Source organism: Melitaea cinxia, chromosome 15 (assembly GCF_905220565.1).
Source record: "Melitaea cinxia chromosome 15, ilMelCinx1.1, whole genome shotgun sequence".
Classification (NCBI taxonomy): domain Eukaryota; kingdom Metazoa; phylum Arthropoda; class Insecta; order Lepidoptera; family Nymphalidae; genus Melitaea; species Melitaea cinxia.
In genome coordinates, this window is record NC_059408.1 from 8,812,554 (window position 1) to 8,828,571 (window position 16,018).

At 31.2% G+C, this 16,018-nt stretch overlaps 1 long non-coding RNA gene across 1 annotated transcript in view; it reads left to right on the forward strand.

The window, feature by feature from the left end:
• LOC123660331 overlaps positions 1 to 5,972 on the forward strand; it is a 44,492-nt gene extending 38,520 nt beyond the window's left edge. The window contains exon 2 of the long non-coding RNA XR_006744167.1: positions 5,766 to 5,972. This is a non-coding gene — a long non-coding RNA (uncharacterized LOC123660331). The remainder of the gene's footprint in view (positions 1 to 5,765) is intronic.
• Positions 5,973 to 16,018: the final 10,046 nt, after the last annotated feature.

The following is a 16,018-nucleotide window of genomic DNA, read 5'->3' on the forward strand; positions in this document are numbered from 1 at the left end:
GTCTGGGGTAGGACTTCAACCTTATAGAATCAATATCCTACGACAAAAATATCACTTATTTCATTTAATGTAATTTATACGAGTATATTTCTCGCAAAGATACCTTTACTAAGAAATTATTACAATCACATGATACCTTACTTAACATCGAATAAAGCATCACGTAACATCGAACAAATGAAGACGTTCCATTGTACTGTACGCCTGCGGACTATATCGGTAAAGAATGTAAGTAACAACGACAAATTCACATATCAATCGTGATATTGTACTATTAATAAAGGCAAGTTACAGTTGGTTGAATTATTTTCTGTCAAATTGTAAGTATTGAGGCTATTTTAATTTAATTTGGTGATAACCCAAAATAATATTTCTGAAAAATTATGAAGCAAAGTTTTCTGTGGTTGTTTTTTGACTGAAGTGTGTGATGTACAAACATTTATAATAATAAGTTAAGCAATTTCTATTTCAAAGCTTTTGTTTTCCTACTCCCGTGCCACGTTAATAATAATAATAAAACTAACGATGACTGTTGGACCAAACGCACACAATTTTTTAAACTGATTCTCATAAAATGGAAATGAATATGCTGCTATAAGATTTTTAAATTTAAAGTCTTAAAAAGGGTTAAAAAGGGTTGAAATTTAAGACCGTTATTTTTAGCGACTGATAACATGACATGTATCAAGAGAAAAGCCGAAGGACACAAAATTAATAAATAAGTAAAAAAAATACTTTTAACAATTTACATTTTAGTTCCAGATTACTATTTATATATTTTTATTATATTTTATTTCAATTTGGGTATGAAACAAATACGATGAAATGAAATATAATTTGTATGTGAGTTATATCTAGTTATGTTAATTTCGTAAAGCCTTGTTAGACCTAAGTTACTCCCGCGTACAAACCAAATTAGGAGTATGTGTTGTACAGAAGTTTGCCGCTTACCAGGTTGGGAATTAATTGTATAATCACTTAACACGATGATTTGATTAGTTAAATTAACAAAAGACAATATTTATTTATTTATTTTATTTATTAAAACTTTATTGCACACAAAAAAAGGAATATGCAATTTAGAACCATTAGATATAAAAACAAATAAGTATGCAAAGGCGGCCTAATCGTTTATAGCAATCTCTTCCAGGCAACCTTTAATGAAAGTAGTAAAGAAAAAATTTGCCGGTAATAGTAAGCAATCAACAACGCAAGTTTATTGCACACAATGAAATCAATTTAAAATATACTTTACGTTTCAATATAGACGGTAAAGTTTAGGATTAGCAAATCTCAGGTGGTTAATATGGCTATGAAAAACTTTTGAAGCGGTGGAAGTTAAAATTATGTGAAGACTTTTTTCATTTTCCTAACCCGATGAACGACACTAAGTTGAGATGAGGATTATGAAAATTTCATCAAAAGTGGGTTATACTAGCTTGCTTAAGATCTTGGTTTAGTTGTTTTTAAGAAGAACTAATTTAATTCAACTTGAGAATTGGTGCAAACTTGTCCAAGAACAATAGTCGGTAAGAAATATGTGCCGCGGCGAAACAAAAACTAAAGTTAGTCATTGAAGGAATTTGGCGTATTTCCAAAACTCACGACTACATAGTCGATTTGAACATACTGTTCGTGCTTGCTTCTTTTTAATTTCTAAAAAGTTTATTGTCGTTGGGTTAAAATTGATTACACAACTAAAAAGTCTGTAATAAAATATCGTCATATCTATACTAATATTATAAAACTGAAAAGTTTGTTTGTTTATTTAAGCGTCCTAATCTCAGGGACGGTCGAACTGATAAAATCAGATACCAAGGAAGGCTGTAGGTTATTTTTCCCATAAATTAACGCATGTGAAACCGCGGGGCACAGCTAATAATAAATAAAACGTTTGATGTCAGAGGAAAATATTTTAAATTTGAGGATTCTTTTTATAGCTTTACACTTACATAAATAATTGACAAAGGGATGCGTACTTTAGACAATGTTTTCACAACCACCATCAAAAATAGAAGGTTTTAATCATATGCCGAGTTTGGGCGTCATATACTGTTTTAATTTTAAATTGTATACAATAATTAATGTAGATATACAAATAGTTAATAAACCTATTTTCAAAACTTCAATAAAATAAGACACTATAGCACTTATTTTGAAGGCTCCAAATATGGGTTTATATTAATCGAAATAGTATTTTCATCAAAAGGATTTCATTATTCGGCGCTATAGAATATTTGAAAGATTACGTCGTACGATGAGAGTGATTGATGTCTTCGAACTAAAATGTAAACAAATATTTGCCTAGCTGATTACTTGTGTATTAATGACTATGATTCATAAAAAGTGTTAAAATAGAAAAACAATAAGTAATATTATAAAATAGTGTTTCTGTGATAAGCTGAAGAAATCCTTTAATTCCACTTTCGTTTAATATTTTTAATTATTTAGAAGTTAAGAGTACCTTTAATTATACAATATACAAATACAAATAAAACGTATTTAAATTTACTTTTTATATTCACTAGATTATATTAATTGGTTATTATTAACTTAATTTAACCTTGAAGCATACATTGGAAAAATCGTTACGTTCAATCCTACATACTCGTATTATCTATATCTATACCAATATTATAAAGAGGTAAAGTTTCTAACTTTGTTTTTTTGTAGGGGTAATCTTCGTAAATACTTATCTGATTACGAAAATTCTTTTACTCAGAGAAAGCTCCACTAATCAGGAGTGACATAGGCTATACTTTTATTGTGATTGAACAAAAAATTCAGTGAAAAAATATATAAAATTCTCGTGTCACAATGTTACAATATTCCTCCGAAACGGCTGGACTGATTTTTATGAAATCTTGTGTGTATATAGGGTCTGAAAATCGACCAACATGCATTTTTAACCGACTTCCAAAAAAGGAGGAAGTTCTCAATTCGACTGTATTTTTTTCATCTATGTTACTTCAGAACTTTTGACTGGGTGGACCGATTTCGACAAATTTTTTTAATCGAAAGGTAGTTTGTGTTATTTGGTCCCATTTAAATTTATTTTCAATCTAATACTACTAAACTCTACTTTTCGAGTTATATCTAATAATGCGTTTTTACTTGACTATTTCTTCGTCGACCTACGTTGTATTATACTGCATAACTTTTTACTGGATGTACTGATTTTGATGATTTTTAATTTAATCGAAAGCTGATGTTTATCATGTGGTCACATTGAAATTTCATCGATTACTACTTTTTGATTTCTTCTCTTTCTCTTCTTTCTTCTGATTCTTTTTCTGATTACTACTTTTTGAGTAATCTTTGATAACGCGTATTTACTTGACTATTTTTTCGTCGACCTACGTTGTATTACTTCTCGATGTAATTGAAGTCGGTTTTTTTTTCGTTTGCGAACAAATACAATTATTCATACAGCTAAGTTATAAGGGGGGGGATTAAGGGGGGTTAATAACATACATGGCAAAACAACGTTTGCGGCGTCAGCTAGTATTTTATTAAGCGTACATATACCTGATGGTGGAAATATCATATCTACATGCAAGTAATAATGCTTTCTACTCGTAATAGCATTGTGCCCATAAAGTGAGTAAGGCAGTGTTGCTGTTGCGGATGCCTTGTGTGGATATTATGGTAGAGTCGAAAACGTGCTTGCGATGCTTCTAGTGTTGCTAGCATCCTCGAGCTACGGTAGCTGCTTACCACCAGGTGGACCTTACACTTGTAGTCGTATTACTTATTTAGAGACAAGCCTATGATAATTTTGTTGAGTATATATATAAAACTATATGTACATATATACAATTATACATACTATATATTTGTTGAGTATAAATATAAAACTGTATGTATATCGTATCTTAACATATGTTTTTTGTAAAGCAGGGATACACTATCTTCTGTAATTAATTCTTCTTTTTTGTTCCCCAACAATAAGCCTAATGAAAAACCAACAAAAACTCCAGACCCTTATCCTGGCGTTGGAAATAATGGTGGCAGCGAAATAGTTAAGAATATCTAGAAGTGATTCCTTCACTAACTGGAACGCGTGAATGAAAAACTTATAGTGTATTGTTACGTTATGGAGTTATTCGTCAATTCTACAAAGCTTTCATTGATATAAAAAAAAGAAAAATGAAGACTACTTTGTAGCTACAGTAAAATTTAATATTCTTTAAGAATAGTTTTTCGTTTAATATATAATTTTAGTTGCAAAAGCGTTTTTAAAGGACAGAACGCTACCTTAAAAGCATGCACTTTATAGACCGAAAGGAGATGGTTGAGCTGAAAGTGAAATAAAATAAGTTGCAAAGTTTTTTTTTTTATAAAATACTTGACCTTATTTACGTGTAGTATTAGTAATTATATGTACGGTTGTATTTAATAGTGTGTCACCTGTAGGTATAGAATATAGATATTGCACGCGTTGTAAAAAAAAAACAGAGTGTTGAACCAGGGATCGCGTGGTAGTGAACTAAGGAATGACAAACATGTTGTTTTACTTGTGAAAATCTGTCAGAATGTAAAAGTCAGCGATATAAATTGTATGAAGCTAGAATAACTGCACAGTAAACTAGTCGAAATAATATTACTTAATAATTTTCTATGTTCTTGGCATTTCACAACGTGGCGCGAATCCTAAAACCCCCAGTAATGAGTACGTGAGTAATAAAATGAACATATGCAACAAACGCAAAGTTATTATTCTTTATTAACATACGTACAATTCCTACTACATGTTATTTAATGAGAAATTTTAACGTGTTATAAGAATAGTACACAAATTAAGGGTTCACGTCGCGAAGCATTTGGGTCCATGAGAATTTGTCGGCTGTTGATTAATTCCGCACGTAAATTCCATTACGACGTACGAATCCTTTGTTAGTGAAGACCACAATGAAGCCTTTTAGCCGTGATTTATCATGACCCGCGTTCTAGCCTAATCCTTTGCGATACTTATAACTAGGAAGAAGAGTTGTCAAATAGAACACCTAAGGTAACATGCGATTTTGATATTTATTATAACTGTGTAGAGAATATTTTGCTGTACGAGATTTTAATTTCTGGGTGAAGTATTCATATCGCAGTGAAAGGGATTACTAAGATTAACGTATCTAAAGTGACATTTATCTGTGATTGTGAAAGATTATGATCTCGCAATAACGAATATAGCAGTTGTTAACAACGTGTAATGTTATACTAAAATAGTAACATAAACATTAGTGCAATTATTTCTTAAACATTAGCTTCACGTTCCATACTAAGCGATCCGTAATGCTTAGCCATTGGATAGGATTAAAAAAAAATGGCAATTATGGCAGTTTCTCGATTAATGAGCGGTGGGATTGGGATACGCTTATTAAGCGACTTGTCTATATTTAAAAACTTAACCTAATTTCTTCTATTAGCTAAAATGGTATATTACTGTATCCATTTGTACATTTTCGTCATCCTGGCAAAGACCTTTTCTATTACAGAAAAGAATTGGATCTTAATCCGCAACGAATTGACCAGTACACATGTCTTTGAAATTTTCGATAAATCTTTTTCTTTATTCTCAAATATAAAATTATTTTTTATTCAAATGTAAATAAAAAGATACAAAAAAAAATATCGTACCATAGAAATATGATCTATGGTATGATGTTTTTTTTTAACTATTCATAGCCAAATAACGAGAATCAATGAAGAGTATAAAGTTCCGAAAAGCTTGGTATATTTTGGCAAAATGTTGTCTTGATTTTCAGAAGGCATGGCAATGAAGCAGACGAAATGATGAGCAAAGTTCCGGCCTCCGATCCGGAAGGAAGACAAGTCGCTCTGTAATATCACTGACTTCCTGCAAAGCCGCGTAAAGACTGCTATGAGCTGCTAAATTACTTATATAAAGACATAAACTGCTATTGTATAAGAAACCCTGTTCGTAACAAAATAAATTTTGTTTTATTTCTTATAAATTAATAAACATATGTTACAGTTGATACGAAGAAATTCGTCCACTATTTTTTTTTGGATATTTTGATTTTTTTTATACAAACCTTATCCTGCCATTATCAAAAAATCGGCCAAGTGCGCACGAAGGGATCCGTACCATTGACTAGGTAAAATATATAGATTTTTTTTTTGTCTATGAAATATTTATTTTATTTTATTTATTATTAAAGTAAAAATACAACTGAGTATTTTGTGAATATTTCAAGTGCCTATCGGTTGCCTTTATATTATTTTTACCCGACTGCCAAGGAAGGGTTATGTTTTTCGCGCGTATCTTATATGTATGTAATATTCTTTACTACCTCATATTTCCAGAACCACTGAACGGATTTACATAATTGAGGTATCGTTAGGGTCGTCTTAGCTGTTCAAGTGTTCTTAGATAGGTGACATTAAAATAAAATCAAACATGGCGGCTGCGCGAAGCCATTTCTATCTTTTGATATTGTTTCTATTTATTTCGCTGACTTTGTGTGCATATTGAATTTTTATCTTGTTCCAGCTTTTTCAGTTGATTTTCTATTATTTGTTCTTCACGCAGGCGGGTTTTTTGTTTTTTTTTTTTTTTTTTTTTTATTATTATTTTATTTATTTATATGACAAAACAACGTTGGCCGGGTCAGCTAGTTTTCATATAAAATATTGTAATAGTATATTAATAGCCTGCAATATTTATGGGTATATTTGTTCAATATTTTAGTTTTTAACATATATAAGCGAGTCCCGTCACCGGTGATCTAATGATATTTTCGCGCATTTTTTTTCATTAGACGATATCCCTAAGATATTTGTTTAAATTATAAGGTGTACAGAAGTATCCATATCGTACATGGTATTATTTATTTTTAAAACTGTTTCCGTTTTAACAGCTTTCGGAAATACTAATACTAGATTACTGAGTTACCATTTTTTAGAAGTTAGAATGAATCAGTTCAGCCTGTAATATCTCACTGCCGAGCATAGGCCTCTTTCCCTAATATGAGTAACGATCGCTATCAGGTGTATATGAACAGCAGCTTAAAGTTCTCTTCAATGCACGGTGGGGAGAACCACACAGACAGACATTCAAACCAGTAACAAATATTTGTACAAATACAAATAGCCATCCCGAGCGGTGGCCAAACTCACAAACCGCCGGTTTTTAGGTGCCTACACAGGGTACCACTATACCAGAGCGGCTGTTTTTAGTTTTTTTTTTTAAATATAACTAGGTCTGCAAACAACCGTACGGCTCACCTGATGATAATCTGCAAGACCAGAAGCATCGTAAATGCGTTGCTGACCCTATCCCCAATTCCTTCCAGGAGCTCCGGTCACCTTACCAACACAACACTGTTTGAAAACAGTATTATTTAGCCTTCTGTAAGGTCGAGGTACTATCCCAGTCGATCTGCTCCATATTTTGAGCAGGAAATTTCCTGCTGTGCCCTACCTCAGTAACATTAAGGTAAAAGTAAGGTTGTTTGTACTGTACCTAATGTTGAAATGTAGCAATTTTATGATGATGATATTACTACCATGATTCTGTATTATTTTTTTGAAGCGTAGATTAATTTTTGTATGTCGTCTTATGGAAAAATAAACGTGTTCGTTTAATTTAATTTCATTTTAAATAATTCAGAAATTTTATATAAAATATATCCGTTATAATTTGTTTTTGGCACAACCAATATCTTTGGTATATAGAGGGCTGCAAATATGGATATTTGGAACCTCTCGGTTAACTTTGATACGTCATGAGGAAAATTACCAATCGTTCTCAGAATTCCAAGTCACATTATACTCTAAATATGGATTTCAATTATTACGCTCTAAAATGGTATTATAAAATTTAGAAAATAGACAACAAAATAGACTGTGTTTTATTTGACTCCTTGTTTTGTTGTTCGTCAATTTTCCGTTGAACGAATGGACTCATAAAACAAAAATTCTGAATAATAGGAAAAACATAAAAAAAGAATTCATATGGAGATAAAATTGAAATAGTTTTATTATACAGGTAAAATACAAGGGCTGTCGTGTATGTTACCTTTACGTTTGTCAAATATATTAAATTCACAATTGCGCCAAAAAATTGGTCCGCATTTAAATACTTTTTATCATGCCGCCAAAAGGTGTGGAAAACAGATACGCTTGTGTAAATACAGATTAATACACATGACATAAATGTTTCCTGTGTTCCCAGTATCGATCAAATGGACGTTAATTCATATTTCATTTTTTTTGTATAAAAACAATCAAAATAGGAATTTGACATATTGGTAAAACAACGTAATTGATCAAAGTTCAAATATGAATTCGTGCAAACAACGTTAATTCATATTTGAACTTTGATCAATTACGTTGTTTTACCAATATGTCAAATTCCCATTTTGATTAATTAATATTGACATCCAAATTTGACACGAAAATTGGTAATAATAATTATATCTTGTTAATTCATAGACGGCAATTTTGCGGGCCATCAAAGTTATAGCAAATACTAGTGGCTAGAGCATATGTACCTATCTGTTATATTATGTCTGTACCAATCGGTTAATATGTGTAACCTACAGTGGTGTAGCGTGTTAGATAAACCCTCAACTGTACTTGTTAATTAGATAATAGGATTATGGCCAGAGGAAAATTTACGGGTTGTAATATAGTAGTAGTACAATATTTAAAACCAAAAATAGTAAGAAAGCTAGTAACAATATCGTTTTTTTTTTTTTTGTTAATATATGTATGGTTATATGAGTCATATGGCACAATCTGTCGTCAATTGTCTACACTGCTAACAACGAACTGACTGCACCTGTGATCAGGAAACGAGGACACACGATGTGATCTCCTGCCAACTCTTAGCGCCCAACTGCGGATTAGGGTCAAAGTGTCGTATTTTGAAATTTCGGCAGGAGAAGAAATTGTTTGCACGAATTCTTGTTAAAACTTTGAACGTTGTTTTTTTCTAGAGACTTCGGAACCATCGCTAAGTTATTCATTTAATTTTCTTATATTAAAATTCTTTTATGTTAAGGTTCATAATTTATATTACCTTTTTTTTATATAGTTTTATAATTTGATACATATTTAGTACGTACATACATATACTATATCTTGAGGTATTCTTCTTTTTGAATTGATCAAATGACAATGTTTAATTTTCCTTTAGTTGATGTGATAATGTACCTACATTATCACATCAACTAAAGGAAAATTTGTTAAATGTGTTGGTCTGTACGGACTAAAGGTTATTAATATGCGCACCCACATCAAGGAGATTTTCATTTTAATCTTGACATTTAAAATGTAAAGCTTAATTCTCTAATCGTTTTAACGGTAATTTTATGGACGTTGTTTGTATAATTTACGTCGTGTGTAAATTGCTAAAGATTTATATGAGAGACATTCAATGTTATTGTTTTTAATACGTGTATAACGTCTTGACAATTCATAATTTAGGTAAATTAATAAACTATAAAGAATTTAACTGTATGCATTTTGACGGCAAAATAAGTTTGTTCTCTTCTAAAAAATGAAGTTCCAGTGGTTACTTTATCAATTTTTTTCCTATTAAGTCGAGTATTAAGTCGTTAAATATTTTTAATACTTGTAATTTTTTTTAGAATTATCAGATTCTTAATATTAATGATTTGTATTTTTTTTTAACAAAACATGTAACTCATGCCCACCGAAATATAATAATAGTAATAGATTTTTTTTCAATTAATCTATGCATCGAAATAATATACAAATATTATAAATACGCTTGTTCCTGCTTCAAAATATATTAAAAAAAAAATAGCTAAGTAACACGGATAGAAAAATTACACAATTTTCTGTTACCGTATTTTATTTTTCTTTTACATTTACATATGCGATAAATTCATCTGATATTCATCCATTGACAAGTGTGTACACATAAAATTCTCTAGAAAACGCAATAAATATAACTCTGGGTGGTATTGATAATAAGAAATTGAAAGGAGTTGAGAAATTAAGAGACTTAGGCGTAATTATAGATTCAGAGTTGCGGTATACTGGTCAGATAAATCATTTTATTAAAAAAAGTTTCACGATGTTAGGATTTATAACGCGCAATACCAAAGAGTTTACATCAGTGTTAGCACTTAAGACCCTATATAATGCACTGGTACGCAGTAACATCGATAACTGTTGCTTTTTATGGTACCCAGTTTATCAAAACCAATTACAGCGTATTGAAAAGGTGCAAAAAGTATTTTTAAAAAGACTATCTTTTAAAGCTAGAACACAAAACGATTTGCTTCTCAATAACTATAACGACCGGTTATGTTATTTCAACTATCTTCCCTCATGGAAATACAATCATGTTCTTGGCGGCATTTTTCTATATAAGCTGCTTAATCGTATGATTGACTGTCCTTCCCTCTTGAAACGAATTAATTTGAATGTACCCAGAATATCGTCCAGGGTTAGCTTTTATAGAATGTATAAACCATTTCATGTTATGCATAATAAATCTAAGTATATAAATAACTCACTGATTAATTTTATACAAAAAAAATTAATGCAGTTTTTCTTAACATAGACATAGACATCTTTGCAAATTCATTAAGACAATTTGAGGGAAAAATAATTAAAGTGTTGATGGACTTTGATATACAATTATAATAGTTTTGTTTCTTTTTTTCTCTATTTTTTATTATAACAAATGTTTTTTTTTTCGGTAAATTACACAAATATGATTAGTGTCTGATTACAGTAGCGTTCTAACAATATTGTGCAATCTTTAATTTAAGTGCATATTGTATAACTTAGTGGTTTTGTTTTAGTGTAGAAAGCTTTTTTTATGTACTTAGTTGGTATGCCTTTATTAAAGAAATAAATAAATAAATTCACATTTTAAGCCTAGATGGCAGGTGTTGCTAATCATTGAATTGTTAAAATACAAATAGGTACGTATAGGGGAAACTTTTCATGTAAACAAAGCAATCACTGTATTATTTTTAGTGAAAAATTCACCTTCAATTTGACGATATTCACAAAACGAATTAGACCTGTTACCGGTTCTCCAATAATCGTAATTCTTTGTTTACCTTAATTGAAAAAGGTTTCGAAATGGTCTCAGAGGAGTGCTGTTACTCTCTGATTTATGTCATTCTTTTTATTATGTAAACGGTGTTAGTCCATTTATCTATAATGTCTTTTTTGATTAGATAATAATGATTTACGTCCAAGTAACAAGAACACAAACTCATTGCTGTTATTATTAATAATTCTAACGTTCTATTTGTTTTGAAAACGACATATAGTACGAGTTTGAAAATATTTCAACACGAATGACATGGAATTGAAAACGACACTTGATTTAAAAAAAAAACGAAAGTTCCTATTTTAAACAAACTGTCAAAAAGGTAGAGTTTCTACCGTGGTGATTGTACATAAATAAAATAATAAGCGCTATACAGATAACTACAAACACATCTAATTCATCTTTTCTTTTTTGCAAGTGTTTGACAATATATACATTTTATATTTAATAAGCCGGCACTTATTTTGTAAGTAACTAATTATTTTGTAAATAATTTATCATTCATAATCGCTAATGTTAAACTATTTTCTTTTAACTAAACAAGTACTTAACATAAGCTACATTAATAATGCTAACAAGCTTATAAAAAGGTTTATAGTAATTATAGGTAGCATATAATATTTTAAAAGATATTTCCGAAGGTGAGTTTGATTTAATAATTCCAACACATAGTTCTCTCCAATATTTACCCACTTAAAACTTCATTTTTAAATTATAGGTGAAATATGGCCGTGCCAAAGTAAACCTAAAGCTACTCATTAAATTAGGTGTAACAAAAAATTGGAGAAATAGTTTACATAAATAGAAGCTTTATTACAACAATTTTTAAGCTATGTTATAGATAAAATTAAGCCATAAATATGACGATATGCATTTATCAGCGCATATATTTAATGTCAAATATTCTTTCTTCGTCATCACAAAGTCATTATTTGCGTATTGAAATGCGCTAATGGTTAGTATGGCGTCCCTAAAGTCAACGATAATATTGAAAGAGATTGCAGATCATGATATAGCTGTTCTGATGGTGGAATTGGATCAAGTCACAACAACAAGGTCATAATTTTTCAGACAAATGTGAATACGAAATGGTTGATTTAAGTAAAATGTTTTAAAATTTTCTATTGCACGACTGTAACAACATCAAATTCAGAAATTAATTTTTAGTATACCTAACGAACATTTATGTTGATATTAAATAAAATGTTATGAACTCCAAAATTACACGTTAAGAAGAAAAATACTCAAAAATGATAAAGCTATTTATGAAGGGGTTTTCAATCGGCTTGATAATATATGTAAAGTCTTTTGTTTATTATTAAGGTACGTATGCCAAATCACCATGGCAATTTACATGATTGAACAGCAAGTCAAAATAGGAAAATTTTAGTATCGAAATAAGTACTCATTAGAGCAAACGTAACGTGTATTGTTCACATTTATGCTAGACATATGTAGGTTCCATGTCGGGTTGGGTAAATAATCAACCACGAACTGTACCTTAAAGAAACATATGTTGGCTTGTAAATTTATGTTTGTTCATTTATATCTCAATTTTCAATAAATATAAAATATATAAAAATATTTTACTCATGTATTAAAAATAAATTGTCAACCTCACTAAAAGTTATAAATAATTACAGAAGTTTGTATAAAATATTGTTTGATTTATTATAGAATAACTTGTATTTCGACATAAATATTTTTTTGAAAAATGTGTTAATGTTATCTAGTATTTGTATTACCTAACAGTATTTTGAGTTCTTTGTAGCTCAATTTCGTCTTTCGGGTGTTTTGAGTAAAATATCATTTCTTACTCATTTGAACACTTTTTTATTTATTTCATTATTATTACAATGAGTAAGGAGGGATTCATCATTGAGCTACAAAGCAAGTTGGTCGTTGAAACTAAAAATTGGTATTAAAAGGAATTATAATAAAAGTGTATTTGAAGAAAAACAGCCCTTTTTTAACCGAGTTCAAAAAAAGGAGGAGGTTACTCGATTTGACCGTATATTTTTTTTAATGTATGTTCGGGGATAACTCCGTCGTTTATGAACTGATTTTGATAATTCTTTTTTTGTTCATTCATCATCATCATCATCATTACAGCCTATACAGACAGTCCACTGCTGGACATAGGCCTCCACAAGTTTACGCCAAAAATAACGTGAACTCATGTGTTTTGCCCATAGTCACCACGCTGGGCAGGCGGGTTGGTGACCGCAGTACTGGCTTTGTCGCACCGAAGACGCTGCTGCCCGTCTTCGGCCTGTGTATTTCAAAGCCAGCAGTTGGATGGTTATCCCGCCATCGGTCGACTTCTTAAGTTCCAAGGTGGTTGTGGAACCTTGTTATCCCTTAGTCGCCTCTTACGACATCCACGGGAAGAGAGGGGGTGGCAAAATTCTTTAGTGCCGTAGCCACACAGCACTTTTTTTGTTGGAAAGGACATATCCCTAGTTTGGTATCATGATAAGGAAACCAGTATCTAATAATCGGATCCCAGAGAAATCGAGGGAAACTCTCGAAAATCCGCATAAATTTTTACTGGGTGTACCAATTTTGATGATTTTAAAGTTAATTGAAAGCCGATGTTTGTCATGTGGTCACATTTAAATTTCATCGAGATCTGATTATAACTTTTGGAGTAATCTTTGATTATGCGTATTTCCTTGACTATTTTTTCGTCTACCTACGTTGTATTACTTTTCGATATAATTGAAGTCGGTTTTTTTCGTTTTCTTGCAATCACAATTATAATTCTAAAATACTACAAAAGTTGAAAGTGTTTTAACACAAGGTTGGCGGAAAAAATTGCCGCAGTTCGTGAAAGCGTACAGATGAACCTGAGATAGTTGATGACTTGTCACCCACAAGAATTATTATTCTTAAGTGTTTCTTATCGTGTTTATTGCTGCTGTATATATGTAAAGGAAAAAATACTGCTTAGTTTTTCATATTAAGAGTTTTGTATTTTGTGAGCTCAGCTTTAAACTTGTAAAGTTTTATTAAGCATTATTGAAATGGCATTGACTGTATAAGTAGTAATAATTAAAGATACCAAATTTAGTTTTATACAACACTAGCGATCTACACCTGCTTCGAACGGTTGTAAAAACTCTCAGTGTTCCGCTATTATATTATGGTAAAACCGGGAGAGATGCCGCAGTGGGATAGATGCCTCATGTTCTAAAAACCTAACATCCCGAACTCACAAATAAAAATTAATCGCATAAGTAGGAGTCGAAGACACCCCGTACCTCAGATATCCACAGATATTCGTGTGGCAAAGACGCGTTTGGATCGTGTGTGTAATTTTCTCCGTGGCGAAATTTACAAACACGTCAAAGTTTTAAAGGTTAGTATTTAAGGTTGTATAATTTTATAAATAGTAATAAATTCCGTTATATTTTTTATCACGTCTATATACTGGGTCATTGAGTTTACATATAGTTGTAAATAGATGCTATTTTGTTTATAATTTATTTAAAAAATACGTGGGCATCTATCCCAATCACAAAGGATAGTTGCCCTGATTTTTTGAGGTATAGGTGCCTTTAGGGGCATCTATCCCTTCATTCACCATATACAGAGTAAGTTTATATGTATAATTTTTTTTGTGTCTGTTATATTTTTTATGTATTTAGGTATGTTTATGTTTGGATGTTTTACTGATTCTAGCAGAACTATGCCACGAAAATATAAAAGAAAGGAAGAAATGCGAGCTCGAGTATGTTCTTGGACTATAGAAAACCTGCAGTCAGCTTTCGATGAGAAAGTATGATTGTGCAATGTGCATGTTGACACTTCATATGAATATTTAGACCAACAATTAAGAATTTATACTTTTGTTGAAAAATGCTTGTAAAATTTAATTAAATTTATATATATATAGTAATCTATGTGATATAAAAATTATTTTCTAATTATAACAATTAAAAGATATAAAAAAACTGGTTTTTGATTTTTCGTTTACACGGTTTAAAGGGCATCTATCCTACTCACTATTTTCATGATGAGGCAACTATCCATATAGGTAGGCATCTATCCTCAAAAAAAAGGGTTCACGAAAAGCTAATTTCTGCTTAATCTGCATTCGCTAGGTTGAAAAAAAATAGTCATAGTTCAACATAAAGGATTGAGCTGGCTACATTAATAAAAATTATTCGTATAAAAATCATATTTTTAAAATTAGGTGGCTATTTCAAAAAGTGAGGCATCTATCCCGGTTTTACCCTATACATACCTTTCTCTGGAATCACTCTGTTTGTCAAAGAAAACCGCATCAAAATCCGTTGCCTACTTTTAAAGATTTAAGCATACAGACAGCGGGAAGCGGCTTTGTTTTATAGTATGTACGCTTCAGCCTGTAATATCCCACTAATGGACATAGACCTCTTTCCCCATCTAGGAGAAGGATTAGAGCTTAATCCACCACGCTGCTCCAATGCGGGTTGGCGGATATATACCTTACTATGAGTAACGATCGCTATCAGGTGTACATAACAATAACCGGGACCGACGGCTTAACGTACTTTCCGAGGCACGGTGGGGAGACCCACAAGGACTGCACAAACACCCAGACCACGGCAAACGCCTGTATGGCCAATACAAATGTTTGTCATGTGCGGGGATCGAACCCGCAACCGCCAGCGCAACAGGTACAATCCATGGATGTAACCGTTGCGTCAACGCGTCGTCAAAAGGCATATAGTATGTAATGATTATAAAAATCAATCATACTTACTACTGATTCAATACAATTATAATTATTTGAAAACAAAATCAAATTAACCTACTAGAAATTCCTGAATTATATAAATAATAATTAACAATAATTTATAAATTTATAGCATTTCGCAATTCCCTCCTTACTGTATAAGTAGCAAAATGAATGTGATGAAAACATTGTTTGTACATTTTACATGCTCAAAGAGTAAAATTGTCTCGGGT